This window comes from Macrobrachium nipponense, chromosome 39, assembly GCF_015104395.2.
Source record: "Macrobrachium nipponense isolate FS-2020 chromosome 39, ASM1510439v2, whole genome shotgun sequence".
In the NCBI taxonomy this organism is placed as follows: domain Eukaryota; kingdom Metazoa; phylum Arthropoda; class Malacostraca; order Decapoda; family Palaemonidae; genus Macrobrachium; species Macrobrachium nipponense.
In genome coordinates, this window is record NC_061099.1 from 53898050 (window position 1) to 53909304 (window position 11255).

The window sequence follows — 11255 nt, forward strand, 5'->3', positions numbered from 1 at the left end:
TTTTTTTTTTTTTTTTTTTTTTTTTTTTTTTTTATACCCCCTCTAATCTTTTATGACAATAAATATAAGGATTCGAGTACCCCGGACTTTTGATGCTTTGGCGCAGATGACGACTATGGACAAGGACTTGGACCACCCCAGGAAATTTCAATTAATCAAGAGCACGATGGTACGTCTACAAAACATTGTGTTGGAAAACTATCTAATGTGAAAAACTTGCGAGTGCTACATGTTGTGGGCATACCACTGCAGTGCGACTATGACATTATTTTGACAACCTTCCGTTCCTTTGGAACTATAATTGAAATAAGGATGAATTTCCTTGAAGTCACATCAAAATGGGAAGCATGGATTACTTTTGATAAATATGAAGATGCCTTAAAGGCTAGTAGTAATATAAATACAGTACAAATAAATCAGTGTATTATAGAGGGAGCTTTGACCGATAAAGTACCCAAAAATTTAGATAGCTATGTTTTACCATCGAATGGGGTTCAAGATATACATCAGAAAAACAGAGGTTAAATAATCCATCCAGAACTCCCAAAACCTCCTATGTGGCTAGTTGCAACAGCGAAGGAGGAAAACTACATTATTATAAGTTCTGCAGGTATCTCCAGAAAAAGGTGGGAGGAATAAATAGTGGAGATATATATAGATTTGGAAAACGTACAGTGCTAATACATGCTAAATCAAAAACGCAAGCACAAATGCTATCTGCAATGAATCCTTCTGGGCATGATATGATGAAAGAAATCAGACCCCACCTGAATTTTAGTTATGGCCGAGGTGTAATTTTTGACAAAGATTTGTAATGAGGTTCACAGAAAGTGAGATCCTTGAAATGAGCCCATTAACAGTGTGGAAAGTAAAAAAGACACCCATTGCTAATATGATAATTTTGACATTTGAAGACCCTAACGTTCCATCCCATGTAATCATTGAAATGAAAGAGTGCGAATAAGACCCTTCCTCCCGAAACCAATTCAATGTTTCAACTGTTTCAAGGTTTTGGTCATTCATCAAAGTATGTAGGAACGCAAAAGTTTGCATAAATTGCTCTGTGCCCCTGACCATGGTATTTGTTCTGAAACACCAAATTGTTGTAATTGTCAGCTGAACCATAAGGCTAATGATAAAAACTGTGAAGCATACAAAGATGAACTATCAGCAATAAATAAGGCTAATGCTGAACACATTAGCATAGGATATGCCAAACAACAATTGGGCCAATCAAAGAGCTATGCAAGAGCTCTAAACCCACTACCCCTTACTACCACAAGGGGTCCTGTAGGAGCACCTTCTCCTGCAGTAGGTGCATCAACTCCTGTGGTAGAGGCCCGGGTATCTGGGTTGGGTGCTCAGTCACTGGAAGCAAGAGTACACACCACCAAAGCAGGCAAGCTGCCTGTGGTTGAAAAAGAGTCTCCTCCAGATGAAGAGGCTCCCCTCCCCATCATCTCTTCCATCTCCTACTTTTAATGTAGTAAATCTATCACAGGCAGAATCTCTGCCTGATCTAATGGAATCAAGCAGTTAAGGAACCCCAAGAGAGGAAGGACTCCTTCAGGTTCTCCCCCTTATACTCCAAATAAGCATGCTTCGATATTTAACAGCTACAGTGTGCTTTCCTCAAGTGAAGCAAGTATTGCAATGGAACACAACCACCAAGTTAAAGAGGTTGCACAGATTACAACGGTAGATGTTCACCCTCCTCCTAAAGAAAATCAAACTAGGAGAAATAAAGATCACAGGGGTTAGTCATAAAAAACCGTCTATTTCCAGACCACCTAAGAGGAAAAAGAAAGGCTTCCAAATCGGATTTGTAATGGCTTCATTCAACATCCTACAATGGAACTGTAAAGGATTGCGTTCTCGTGCTGAAAATCTAAAGGTCCTCATAAGAGAAAACTAATCCTGAGTAATTTGCCTGCAGGAAACTCAATTAGGTCCAGAGAAGTTCAATCCTGGACTTAATTATGAGATCTTCACATACCTCCACCCCTCCAGTGGGTGATAGAGCACATGGAGGAGCAGCTATTATCGTGAGCAAATCACTGGAATGCTTGCCTGTAGCCCTCAGTACAAATTTACAGGCTGTTGCTCTTAGATCACATTAGACAAACAGATTACTGTGTGTTCCTGCCTCCTAGATCAGACTTCACAAATGCTGATATCCAATCATTAATTGATCAACTACCACAGCCATTTTTTATTCTTGGTGATTTTAATGCCCATAATCCGTTATGGGGAGGGCATACTTCAGATAATGAAGGTAAAATTATAGAAGACATTATTAATAATAATGATATTGTGCTTTTAAATGATGGTACTATGACTTATTCATAATATATATTTTAATTCTTACTCTGCTATGATCTGAGTATATGTTCTCTGCAATAGCTTTAGATTTTATTTGGTCAGTAAATGAATTTTAAATGGCAGTGATCACTATCCCATTCTTTTAAAGTTTACCAGAAATGTCCCTACAGAAATGCCACAGAAATGGAAGCCATTGGAAGCTGATTGGGAGAAGTATAAAAAGGATATCCATCTCGATAAAGCATATGAATCCTTTAACAACCATATTGAAAAGCATATGAGTATTGGACAAACACTGTATTAGCCATGCAGAAGCCTCTATTCCCCAAACCAAAAACTACAGGAAAGCCAAGGAGACCAACGTCCATGGTGGGGACAAAAAGTGTGCCACCTAAGAAAAATTTACTAGAAGATGCTACAAGAAACACAAATCAAGTGGCACATCCACTTCCAAAATAAAAGAATATATCAGCGAGCCATGGCAAAACAACGCCGATACTTCCGTCGTGCCAAGAAAGACTCTTGGATTTTATTATATAAATGGTATTAACTCTAAAACACCATCGATGTTTGTATGGAAAAAGGTACGAAAACTAGCAGGGAAGTTTGTGCCACCCAAAACTCGCCCTCTTTGAGAGTAGAAAATAACCTAGTTACAAACCCTTCAGATGTAGCTGAGTCATTGGGTCAATATTTCTCCAACATTTCTAGCCCAAAACAAAAAACTATTCTAGTGAATTCCAAAGAATCAGGAACACTCAGGTCAATCTGAATCTTTCTGGTGATAACCGGGAGGCATACAATGCAAGATTCTCGCTTCAAGAACTACATGAAGCACTCTCTTTCAACAGATGACACTTCTCCTGGTGAAGATACTATTTTATATATAATGCTTAGGAAGCTACCTGAAGAGGCCAAACGCTACCTTCTTAAGATCATTAATAAGATTTGGGAGACTGGAGTTATGCCGAGATCCTGGAAAAATTTCCATCATAATCCCCGTTCAAAAACCAAATAAAGATCCCCAACAAAGTTCAAGTTATAGACCTATAGCACCTAACAAGCTGTGTTTGCAAGTTAATGGAAAAAATGATAAATTATCGCTTTGTATGGCACTTAGAATCAAATAAGCTTCTCTCTCCTTTCCAATTTGGGTTTCGTAAAAATAGATCTACCCTCGACCCACTTATGAGACTCTCCAACCAAATTCAGCAGGGTTTTGTCAATCAGTGTCAGACAATAGGGGTCTTCTTTGATTTAGAGAAGCTTATGACACTACTTGGCGTAATGGAATTCTAAAACAACTACAGAAAATGGGTATTAAGGGCAACTTAATTCGGTTCATTCATTCCTTCCTATCCGAGAGAGTAATAAAAGTGAGAGTAGGGAACTTTCTGTCGTCCCCCTTTAAACAAGAGGAAGGTGTTCCACAAGGAAGTGTTTCTCAGTGTGACCCTCTTTGCTGTCGCCATAAATAGCATCTTGGATGAAGTTCCAAGCCCAGTTCGAGCTTCATTGTTTGTGGATGATTTGGCCATTATTGCACTGCCTACGATGCTATATCTGCATGCCGATATTTACAGAAAGCTATAGATTCTGTCTCCAAATGGGCCAGGCTAAATGGTTTTTAAATTTTCAGCCATAAGAGTGTTGCTATCCGCTTTTCAAGGAGCAGGCGTAAAGAGGTTATACCTAATTTAAAACTCGAGGGATCTATTTTACCATATGCTGCCGATGTCAAATTTTTGGGAATGACTTTTGACTCAAAACTCACCTGGACCAAACATATTGATAACCTTAAATGTAAAATTAAAGCATCTTTTAATCTTTTGAAAGTAGTCTCTGGATATGAATGAGCTGACAAGAAATGTGTTTATTAAGACTTTATGATGCACTTAATTTGTAGATCAAAGCTAGATTATGGGTGTCAGATTTAGTTCTTCAGCGTGCAAAAGCAACTTAACGACCTCAATATTGTCCACCTAACATGGGATTACGAATTTGCTCTGGTGCATTCCGAACATCTCCGTTGAGATCTGTATGTAGATACCCATCACTGCCACTTGACTTACGACGGGAGGAACTGGTCTGCGCTACATAATGCGCGTAAAGAGCAGTTCTGGAAATCCTTCCAATAATGGTCATTCGCAACTTGACAACAGGAATTTAAACCAAGGTCATCTGTCCCCTTCCAGATAAGACTACATCAAGAAGTGAATAATGATACTCTAGAATCAGAATGTTTCTCAGTTAGTTGCCTCTAGATCCCCCATGGCTTATCCCTAAAGCAAAAGTTTGTAACAAAACTATGGTCAAGAAGAACCTTTCTGATAAAATGGACAAAGAGTTATTCTTAGACATGATGTAACTCCATGATGGTGCGTATAAGATTTATACAGACGGTTCCAAGTCAAGAGAGGGAGTTGGGCTAGCCGTAATTACAGAAGACTCTTGTGAGGCTGCAAAACTACCAAATTCGGCTACAGATATACAGCAGAACTTTCTGCCATTAATAGAGCATTAGCTATTGTTCATCGTACCGAGAAGAAGAAATTTGTTATATATTCGGTTCAAAAGTGTTTTGGAGAGTCTTAATATTTGTAATACATCACATCCTTTGATTTCTCCAAGCTCAAGAGTGGCTGTTTCGAATTTCTTGCAAACACAAAGCTGTTTCGTTCTGCTGGGTTCCTGCCATGTAGGGATCAAGGGTAATGAAAAAGCTGATAGAGCAGCAAAAAGGAGTATGTAATAAAAGATCACTGGTATATCCATGAAGTTCCATACATTGATATGAAGTCTCCTATTCGAAGCTATATCCGCCACAAATGGCAGGAGCGATGGTCCTCAAACCTTGCCAGAAACAAGAAGCTGAAGGCAATCAGACCTAATTTGAATTTTGGCAGTCTTCGTTTCATAGAGACAGGAGGACCGAGATTGTTTTAACGAGACTTCGTATTGGTCATTCCCGATTGACGCACAGCTTTATACTTGAAGGAGTGAGGCTCAGTCTGTGCTCGCTGTGACTGCCTGTTGACAGTTGAGCATATTCTGGTTGTTGCCCAGTGTATGGTGCTGCCCGCAGGAAATTCGGACTTTCAGGGAAAACAACTTTCTTATATTTTAGGAGATGATGTTGATATCAATAATCTTGTAAAGTTCTTAAAAGAGATTGATATTTACTATAAAATTTGACTTATTTTAATAATATTCAATTTTACCTTTCACCTAATACACACAAGTGTATGCAGTTATACTTTTAATTTATTTTAATATAAAAAATTATATTTTTATTTTTTTTATTTATTTAATAAATAAGGTAAGGTTTTAAGTTTCATTCACATCAGATTATCATCACGTTCAATTAAATTTCATTAATTATCAGATTATTTATTTCATTCCATTACGGCGCTGAATGACCATTATAGGTCCCAGTGCTTGGGCTTGTCCCTAAATTTCATAATCCATCCATCCATCCATCCAAAAGCCATTTAAATGCACCTCTAATAAACAGAACATCTGAGACTCTTCAGCCAATAAAGAAAACAAATAGTAGAAATACATCACCCACCCCCAAAAGAAGAATAAAGTACAGCAAAATTATACAACTTCAATAATTCAAAGTTCAGGAAAACAAATAAAGTTACTAAAACAAAACCCCAAACCTTCTTAAAATGTCTATTTTACAGTGGAATATTAGAGGATACGCATCGAATAATGTAAACCTAAAATCATTAATTAGAGAATGTAATGCAAATATCATTTGCTTACAGGAAACTAAAATTGGTAACAATGTTCTCAATGGCATAAATTATAATGTGTGGAAATCAACACAAATTTTAAATGACAACAGCCAAGGAGGAACTGCAATCATAACGCATTCTTCAATCAAATGGCAACCTGTTAGGATTAACTCGGTAATACAGGCATGTGCAGTTCAAGTAATCCAGGAAAAAAAAATAACAATATGCTCAATATATATGGAACCGTCTTTAGAAAGTCGCTTAATAGATCATCTTGGAAATAATAGACAATTACAAGTGGAAGATTTAGAAAATCTAATAGAACAATTACCAAAACCGTACTTATTAGTAGGTGACTTCAACGCCAAACATCCCATGTGGGGAAGTACATCATCTGACAGGAGAGGATATATTCTCCTAGATTTTATAGATAACAAGAATTTGATTATTTTAAATGATGGTTCTCCAACAAGATTTGATGTTTATCATAATAGCACCTCTGCAATAGACATCACTTTATGTTCCCCAGAAATTGCCACAGATTTCAGTTGGAAAGTAAATAATAATTTATTTGGGAGTGACCACTGGCCAATACAAATTAGCAAAAAATAATACTAATATAACATATATACCGAAGAGGAAAATGGAGGAAGCAAATTGGAATTATATAAAGAGAAAACGTGATTAACAAAAAACTATCTGACTTTACAAACCACATAGATGCTTATGATCATCTAGTCAAAACAATAGATGATAAAGCAAATGAAACTATTCCAGTTACCTCAGGCAATCCGACTAGACCACTGGTAACCCTGGTGGCAAATGAGGATGTAAAGCAGCAAGGAAGATAACAAGAACATGCTTTAGAAGATATCTGAGACATAAATGTGAAGCCAATAGAATTGCATATTTGAGAGCTAAAGCAAAGCAGAAAAGAATATTTAAGATAACCAAAAGAAATTCATGGAAAAAATATATTAATAATATAAATTCTAAAACTCATGACAAAGAAATCTGGAAGAAAAATAAATAAACTGCAGGGTAGATATCGGCCAGAACCATTACCTACATTAAAAGTAGAAAACAACTATATTTCAAACAAACCCAAACTAGTAGACAAATGAATTGGGTAAATGCTTCGCCAAAACATCTAGTATCTCGAAACTATACAAAAAATTCCAATAAAAATAAAAAATTATGTCCCAATACCATTAAAATCTAATAATCAGGAAATCTATAATCTTCCTTTCACCATGGAAGAACTAGAAAATGTCCTGAAACTTGCAAGTCCAACAGCTCCAGGGGCAGACAACATTAGATATGAAATGATAAAAAATCTTTTAGATGAAAGCAAAACCTTTTTATTAGAAATTTTAAATGAATTATGGCACTCTCACAGCATGCCTAAAACCTGGAAAGAATCTTTAATCATACCAGGCTTAAAACCAGGAAAAGACCCAGAGTCACCAAGCAGCTATAGGCCAATAGCCCTTACTAGTTGTCTAAGTAAGATATTTGAAAAAATGGTGAATAACAGATTAATATGGGTATTAGAAAATAAACAGCTATTGTCAAACAGAGAGTTTGGATTCAGGAAAAATAAAAGTACCATAGATCCCCTCTTAATGATTACAAGAGAGATACAAAATGCAATGGTGGTAAAAAACAAAAAATAGGAGTATTTTTTGATTTAGAGAAGGCATATGATACCACCTGGAGGGGAGGGATTTTTAAAAAATTGATAGAATGGGGAATAGGAGGCAATTTATATGAATATATTAGGGAATTCCTATCTGAAAGATATATAAAAGTCAAAGTGGGGGCAGAAATCTCTGAATCATTTATCCAGGAGGAAGGGAATCCCCAAGGTAGTGTACTAAGCGTGCGTTGTTTGCAATAGCAATAAAGATGATAATGGAAATGATCCCACCAGGAGTCCAAGGATCCCTTTTTGTAGATGACTTCGTCATATATAGTAGCGGTGAAAAAGCGCTGGACATAACCAACAGATTGCAAGCAGCCATAAATAGGATAAAAAAAATGGGCCGATAACAAGGGTTTTAAATTTTCACCGCAAAAAACAAAAGCAGTCAGATTTACTAGATCAAGAAAACAGGAATTAATTCCTACTTTATTCATAAATAATGATATAATTGAATATTATGATGAGATTAAATTCCTCGGTGTAATACTTGATAAAAAACTTACATTTAAAGAACATATAGAACAACTGGCGATAAAAGTGAGAAAATCCTTAAATATAATAAAAGTAATTGCGCATAATGACTGGGGTGCTGATAGAACACCTCTGATAAAAGTATATAAGTAAACTTGATTATGCATGTCAAGTATATGGTAGTGCTTCTAAAACCCTATTAACAAAACTGGATGTCATACATAACATGGGTATTAGACTATGCACTGGAGCCTACAGAACTTCCCCCGTGGAAAGTCTGTATGTAGAAGCAGGAATAGATCCCCTGAAAGTACGAAGAGAAGAAATGGGATTGAAATATATAGCTAAAATAATAACCTTAATGATAATCCCAAACACCAAATATATGAAGAACATAACAAATAATTATGACAATAAACCAAGAGCCTCTAACCTTGGATTGATAGATTAAAACCTGATATAGAACATCTAAAATTAGGAACAAGTAGCATATCAAAAATAACCACTCCTAAAATACCTCCGTGGATACATGCTAAAATAGAAATCTGTGAGAAATCATTTAATAAGAATGTAACAGATGCACAATTAAAGAGTGAATTTATGTCACACCAGGAAAAACATAAACGGGATATTAGTATTTATACAGATGGTTCCAAGTCGAAGGAGGGTGTAGGCTATGCTGTAGTAACAAAAAATATAAAAATAAGGGAAAAAATTCCAAAAATATGCTCGATATTCACTGCAGAGATAAATGCTATATTAGAGGCTCTAAAACATGCTTTATGGTGGAAAGGCAAACGATACCTTTGTAATATACACGGATTCTTACAGTGCTTTAGAAGCGCTAAGACAATACACAGTTTCTCATCCCGTAATTGAAGAAATAAGGGAGTGGATAGATATAATAGTAAAACGGAAATCTATAAATATAAAACATGTTGGGTCCCTTCCCATGTGGGCATAAAGGGTAATGAAGAGGTGGATAAAGAAGCCAAAAAGGCAGTAAAAGAGTCTATCAAAAAAAATACAAATACCTTACAATGACATTAAACAACAATAAATGAATACTGTCAATCAAAATGGGAAAATGGGAAAAAGAATGGCTAGAATTGAATCACAAATTAAAGCATATTAAACCATCTGTAAAACCTTGGAATAGACAACAATGTCAAAGAAGGGAAGATGTCATATTAACAAGATTAAGAATAGGACATACATACTTAACACACAAATACTTGATGTTGCAAGGCGAGGAAAGACAGGCCCCTTACTGTGACCATTGTCGTACTCTGGTCACAGTCCGTCATCTACTAACTAAATGCAATAAATTCGAAAGAAACCGAAGATCCAACAACATATATAACATACCACTTGAAGAACTATTGGGAGAAAATGCCCCACTTCAAATATAGTAAAATATTTCAAAGAAATAAACCTGCTTTATATGATATAACGTCTTATAATTTCCTAGTTATACAGTAAGCGCTGAATGGCCTTTGCTGCCCAGTGCTTGGTGTTACACCTAAACTTTATAAAACCAACCAGCCAATCTATGATATATGGAATCCATCCATCATTTATAGTACTTCAGTGGGACAGAGTAGGCCCCAATAAATGAAAGAAATTACTAGTCAGACACACCCTTGGAAATATGACCTAATACCAAGGAAGTGGGAGATTGTATTGTGTAGATTACGTATTGGCCATACGCGTTTAACTCATGGCTATCTGATGGATGGGGAGAATGAGCCCTTCTGTGACGATTGCTTAGTTCCGCTGACTGTTAGGCATTTGCTGGTTGAGTGTCCCAGTCTGGTGGAACTTAGGAATCGTTTTTTTAGGTTATAGTAGTGAAGCAGGTGGTAATTATAGCATGGCAAAACTGTTGGGAGAAAGCGCATGTATTAATAACATTATCTCTTTTATCAAAGAAGCTGGGCTTCTCAAATATATCTGACAGCTGTGCTGTCTTAGTATATACATTTTTTTTTGCTTTTTAATAGTTTTACTGTTATGTGATCAATCACAATTCTTTTTATCGGAATATTATTTTTATTTTTGTCAGAAATTTATTTTATTTTTAAATCAAATTTATATGTCTCATAAAGAGAAAGTTATTTTGATATTGTATAATATATTATAAAAGTTAAAAGATCACATTTAGTATTCAGCGTCGGTGACCCTGGTAGTTGTGACGCCAGATAACTCACAATCAATCAATCATCATGTCTCGTGAAAACCTCCGTTTTCCTTTTGTGAGAAACTGCACTCTGCCCTTGACTGTGAAACATTTGTTGATTGAATGTCCCAGATTCTTGAATTTGAGACATAGGTTCCTGTCTTGGGGTCGTGACAGAATAGGTAATTTTATCCTAGCTACAATTCTTGGAAAGGATTGTAATATAGAGCAGTTATATATCTATATGAGGGAGGCTGGTCTCCTCAACCAAATTTAAATTATACATAGATTGTCTATGTAAGAACTTAAATATATGAAGAACATTTTTATAATATATTTATTGATATTTTTAAATGAAATTTATTAAAAATTTATTTCGGTGTCAATTACCCAGATGTTATGACGCCAGAGTTAATAGCACTATCAATCAATGAATCTGCAAAAACTGTGCATGCTTTTTTTTCTCTGGCCAAAGGATATTTTACACTTATTCGGCGCAAATTTTCTTACCTTTGACCTGGCTAGGATGGAATTAAGATATATCTGGCCTTGGTGCCGGTTACATAAATGTCTTCCCCTAGGGGCGCCCGGGATTGAACCAGGGACCTCTCGATCTGCAGTCGAATGCTCTACCACTGAGCTACACCCCCTTGATATCAAGTTATGTATATCACCAATGTTATTTTGTACAGTCGGCCACACATATAAGTAAACACATTCCAGCCACAAGGCTGGATGTGATCTGATAACACTGGAACTGTGCCTCCAGACGCACGATGAAACCCGCCCATACACGTGGCCCCCTCGAGTAGGTTCCTTCACGTGGTGAGGGGGT

At 36.3% G+C, this 11255-nt stretch overlaps 1 non-coding gene across 1 annotated transcript; it reads right to left on the reverse strand.

The window, feature by feature from the left end:
* Positions 1–10998: 10998 nt before the first annotated feature.
* Trnac-gca (transfer RNA cysteine (anticodon GCA)) lies at positions 10999–11070 on the reverse strand. The gene has a single exon. It is a non-coding gene; the product is annotated as a tRNA-Cys (tRNA).
* Positions 11071–11255: the final 185 nt, after the last annotated feature.